This window comes from Dipodomys merriami, unplaced genomic scaffold, assembly GCF_024711535.1.
Source record: "Dipodomys merriami isolate MVZ:Mamm:240054 unplaced genomic scaffold, mDipMer1.0.p SCAF_3030, whole genome shotgun sequence".
Taxonomy (NCBI): Eukaryota; Metazoa; Chordata; class Mammalia; order Rodentia; family Heteromyidae; genus Dipodomys; species Dipodomys merriami.
The window spans coordinates 6,707-12,014 of record NW_027204528.1 but is presented as its reverse complement, the minus strand read 5'-3'; the positions used below and the strand labels follow the sequence as shown (position 1 = coordinate 12,014).

Genomic DNA, 5,308 nt, shown 5'->3' with positions numbered 1-5,308 from the left:
AACTTTGTATGTTATTGTTGTTCCCTGACTTTCAGAGTATTACGATAAAGTCAGGGAGTATTAGGGTAAAGTTAGGGAGTAACAATAAAATACAGAGTATTAGGATAAACTTTTTCACGTAAACTACAATGACACATTTGTAGCTCCACCTAGCAAGTATTTAATTCTGATTTAGGCATTTACATTAACCTCTTTTTAAGATAGAGAGTAACCTCTTAATTGTCTCTTTTCACCATAGTGCCCAGGGAAAGTTTGAAATTAACATTTGTACTGAAGTGTTCTTTGTTTCTCTCTTAAAGAGACAAAAAAGAAAATATGATATTACCATAGAAGCCTGAGTAAATAATTTAATGTAAGTTGTGAGAATTTGTATTATTATATAATAAAATGCTTAAGACCCCACCACGATGAGGTCCTAAGATGGCACTGGCTGCAATGGTTGACACAGAGAAGCCAACGTAAGAAAGATGAATTTTAGGCTCCATGTTGTGAGCAAGGAAGTTGTGGGCCTCCCTGCCAAGCTCTCTGAGGAAGATCTGCCGCTGGTGTTGGATTCGGGGGGCCTGCCCACCACTGCTTGGGTCTCCTTTACAGCAGACAACAGATGTGAAGCGTGGACAGGAAATTCACTCTTTCTGAGCTGCAAAAACTAGCTTCTGAAAAGAAAGTTGGTTACAACAGGGTACAACAAATAAACCTTGCAACCAAACCCTAGAGCTGGTATAGAATAGCATGTAGCCTATGTAAGAGAAAGCTTGGTGTTTTTCTTTTCTCTGAAACATCTTTTTCTTAAACAGCAAAAAGAAATGCAACACAATTTTAAATATTTGTAAAATTAGGTCACCAAAGGGATGCAAAATGTTTGCAGTATGACTATTACATCTTTATATAGTTAAAGTCATTCATCAAATCTTATACTAACACATAAAATTATCCCATGATTAAAGTAGTTCAAATCTAATAACCATAAGCTATATTAGTGGATCTCTTTTCCTAGTATAATATCTTGATATTACCTCTGATATTGATTCTTTACCAAATGAAATCTATGAACTACATTTTTAAAATTAAAATAATGACTAAAATTCTACAAACCAATTAGTTGAATTTATAGAAAGAATGAGATAAAAATACTGAGCTTACCAATTATACATATAAAAATCACTTATTCATGATTCTAATACTAGTACAATCATCAAAGAATTTGGTAACAGTTAATTGACTCGGTACAACAAATAAACCTTGCAACCAAATTCTAGAGCTGGTATAGCATAGTATGTGGCATATATAAGATCATTCAAACTTAACCCACTTTCATATATATATATATATATATATATATATATATATATATATATTCCCCATAAGTCTGTTCTGTGACAGAGACAATACAAATCTGGAGTGAAAACATTTGGAGTAAGTTGCTACTTTTATCAATTTTTTTTACCTATTTCTATTTATTCCTCCAAGATTTTCTACTTCTAATAGATACATAACCAAAATGTTTATCTTTTCAGATACCAAGTTGCTTATTTGGTGCAAAATTAAGTTGCTTTTTTGTTTTTAAACGAATCTCAATTTGATAAATTAGTTTCAAATTAAAATCCTCTTTATAGCCCAAATCTGTTTTCAAATAATTAAACAGAAACCATCAGTCCTATCTTATTACTAACACAACTGACAAACTTTAGGAAAGGTTTTGGTTAACATCAGGACTTACACATCAGGTTACTGTTAGGTGATTACTACTCAAAGTACTTTTGCAAATGTGAAACTATCTTGACTTAGGAGAAGAGAAATAGGGAGGATGAGGCAGATGGAGGAGAGGCACACAATGGTGGTCAGATACATACATAAAGCTGTGCATTCAGTACATGATTTTGGTCACATTTCACAACATGGTTATTTTCTTGTATATCTCACTAAGTAAGCATGTAGTAAATGACATTCCTAAGCCTACATATCAACGCAAATTCAATAAGACATTCATCTTCAAGTTAAAATATATGCAATTCTAATCATAAAGTCTCTACAAGATATCTGCACATTTTCTTAGACTAACATAATACACAGACTAATGGAAGTCTCCTGTTAAGTAGTTAATTTTGCCTATATTTGACATTGTTTTCATAAACAAAGGTACTGTAACTTTTAGAATCTACCCACATTTTAAAGGGGGGAGAGAGGAAGGGAGGGTGAAGGAATGGAGTGAAGGAAAGAGAGAGAGGGAGAAAGAGAAGCAGCAAATCCGTAAATGAACTCAATCCCTTACTTTCTTTTGCTTTTTGTGTCAGTTTGGAAAACACTAGAAGCAGACATGGCGTTTTCTATATATTGTCCAAGAACTTGGTTTTCTGATTTCAGCTTCAGTTTTTCTTCCTTAACTGCATCTACTCTTGCTGAGAGATCTTCAAGTGTGTGTTGAAGTTCCAACACTTGATTAATAAGTCGTGTTTTTCCCTCTAGTTCTATCTGATTTTCCACATCAACTGCATCCATGTCAGGGTTCATCATCCTCCTGGGCACTGAACTGTACCTCACACAGAAAAATCATGATGAATGGTCGTCAGAGGGAGAGGCAGGATCCGGAGATCATGCCCTGGGCCAGGACTTCAGCACCAACTGACCAAGAAAGTTATTTGTGAAAGCCAACATGGCCACAGGAGGAGGTCCTTTTGACAAAAGTATGAACAATCAGGATTTACCCAACTGGAGCAGTGAATGTGTTGACGATCGACATAACAACATGGATTGAGGTGGCCAACAGAAGAAGGCAAATAGAATTCTTTTCATCAGAAAAGAACAAGTTTGGTGTAGGCTTGTTCAAGTTCCTGACTATATTACCAAATCCAAGACATTGTGGGCAAAAATGCAAGATCTGTTAATGTTGAGCATTTACTAATCTAATAGATCAACTTAAAGAACAAGGAAAATCATATGTGAAGTTTCTCCAAAAAATCCTTGCTAGAGAAAAATGAGGATATTCAGAAAAATGAGGAGATTCAGCTCCGAGATCTGGTTCTGTAGCTGAGAATACATCACTAAACATAGATGTGCAGTCTGAGGCTTCAGATACCATGAAAGTAGTAAATGTGGCTCACCTCTATGAGGTGCTGGATCAAACTGCAAGAAAGAATATTTGAGAATGCCATTAATGTCCATGATTGCAGCTGGTTACCATAAAGATAACAATAGAGCACTGAAAATCATTACTACATTCTGGTCATGGCACCAGTTACATCCCTCCATCACCAACTGATGAGCTTTAGACACCAATGTCAGCCCTTTCACTGGTATGATTAAATGTCTCAGAAATATCTTGCTCAAAGGTGAAACCAGCTGGAGGAGATATACCCCAAACAGTACCATCATCTGGATCAGACTTCAGCAAGTCACAGACCCTCATGGGGAAATTCCTGTAGGTGATCAAGGCTCAGATGTGATCCAGGGTATCTATGGATGCTGAGAAACCACCATGCAGTTAGAAGATCTGCCCATCCACCAATGCAGTGAGAGGAAGATTGGAAAAGTTTACAGACCTTTTTGACTAACATTTCATTTCCATATTTCCTTAAACACTCATCATAGAAACCATAAACTTGTGTGCTCTCACGATTCCCTCGAAGAATGGTGATGTGTTCATGGTAATGAAATTTAAGAGCTAGAAGCAGTATGACTGTTTCAAGTGAATAATATCCTTTGTCAATATAATCTCCCATAAACAAGTAATTTGTTTCTGGTGATTTCCCACCAATTCTAAACAGTTCCATGAGATCTTGAAATTGCTCGTGCACATCTCCACAGTGTGACTAGACATGGAAGCTCTTGTACATGGGATTCTTTTTTCAGGATTTCCTTAGCCTTCTCACAGGGACTCTTGATGTGGGACTCAGCTGCTTGCATTTATTCAGCTATTCTATCCACGGGTCCAGCACCTTGGTGAGCCACTTCATGTCCATGATGCCATGCTGGAACTGGCGGCTGCTCTGCGCTGCTCCCCCACCACCGCCTGAACACCAAGATCAGTAGAAAACCCTTGTACTTTCAGGTACATTGTAAAAAGCTTTGGTCAGCACTGCAGTAGACAATCTCTCCCACCTCTTCCCCAACACACACCTGTATAGAGTCCACATTTTTCTTTGGGCTTCCTAAGGACAAGCTTGGTCTCCATCTCTACAAAAACGTTTATATTTTTTATTGTAAAGATAATGTACAGAGGTTTTGCAATTATGTAAATGAGTACATGTTCTATCAAGCATTGTTACCCCCTCCATTGTTTCCCCTACTATCCTTTCTCTCCTCCCCAAATCCTCCCTCCCCCCTCTACAACTATCCTTTCTCTCCTCCCCAAATCCTCCCTCCCCCCTCTCCACAGTTGTAACATTCCTTTTCAATATAGTGTCTTGTACATCTCATTGTTACAGTGGGTCAAATTGTATCCTTATTTCAGCATGTTGTTGGTCAAACTGTATCCTTATTTCAGCATTTTGTTATTTCCCTTCCCCTCCCTAAATTAGAAAAATATATATACAAGATCCAGGGTAGCAGAATCAAATGCAGTGAAAACAGGGAAAGAATATACAGGAAGAATATACAATGTACTATGTGATTTTTCTGTTTCTTTTATAAATACATTAAAAACTACATCGAGAAAGATAAAACCACTTGTGTCCCTATCTTGGGATTCATTTTGCTTAGCATCAGGTTATATGTTCACGTGTACGTAGCTTTTGACCTACTCTACTTGTCGTAGACATATTAGTTATTGCGGATAAGGGAAACCATGGGACATATGTTTCTTTAAATCTGGCTTACTTCACTTAATTTTTTTCCAAGTCTTTCCATTTCCAAACAAATGAAACAATGTCATTCTTTATGATGGAGGCATAGAATTCCACTGTGTACATATACCACATTTGCTTGATCCATTCATCTACTGAGGGGCATCTGGGTTGGTTCCATATCTTAGCTATGGTGAATAATGCTGCGATAAACATAGTTGGGTTGGTAGCTTTAGTATGGTCTTGTTTGTGATCATTTTGGTAAATGCCCAAAAGTGGGATTTCTCAATGTAGAGTCTTTTGAGGAACCTCTAAATTGCTTTCCAAAGTAGTTGAACAAGTTTATAATCCCACCAACAATGTAGTAGGGTTCCCTTTTGGCCACATCCCCTCCATCATCTGTTATCAGATTTCTTGATTCTAGCCATTCTAACTAGGGGGAGGTAGAATCTCAATGCTCTTTTGATTTGCATTTCTTTTATGGCTAGAGAAGTTGAACAGTTCTTCATGTGTCTATTGGCCACTCT

General features: G+C 37.1%; 2 pseudogenes; both read right to left on the bottom strand.

Moving 5' to 3' along the window:
• Positions 1-2,268: 2,268 nt before the first annotated feature.
• Positions 2,269-2,514, bottom strand: LOC138840865 (short coiled-coil protein pseudogene; annotated as a pseudogene).
• A 450-nt stretch (positions 2,515-2,964) lies between these two features.
• Positions 2,965-3,959, bottom strand: LOC138840866 (serine/threonine-protein phosphatase 2A catalytic subunit alpha isoform pseudogene; annotated as a pseudogene).
• Between the last annotated feature and the right edge of the window lie 1,349 nt (positions 3,960-5,308).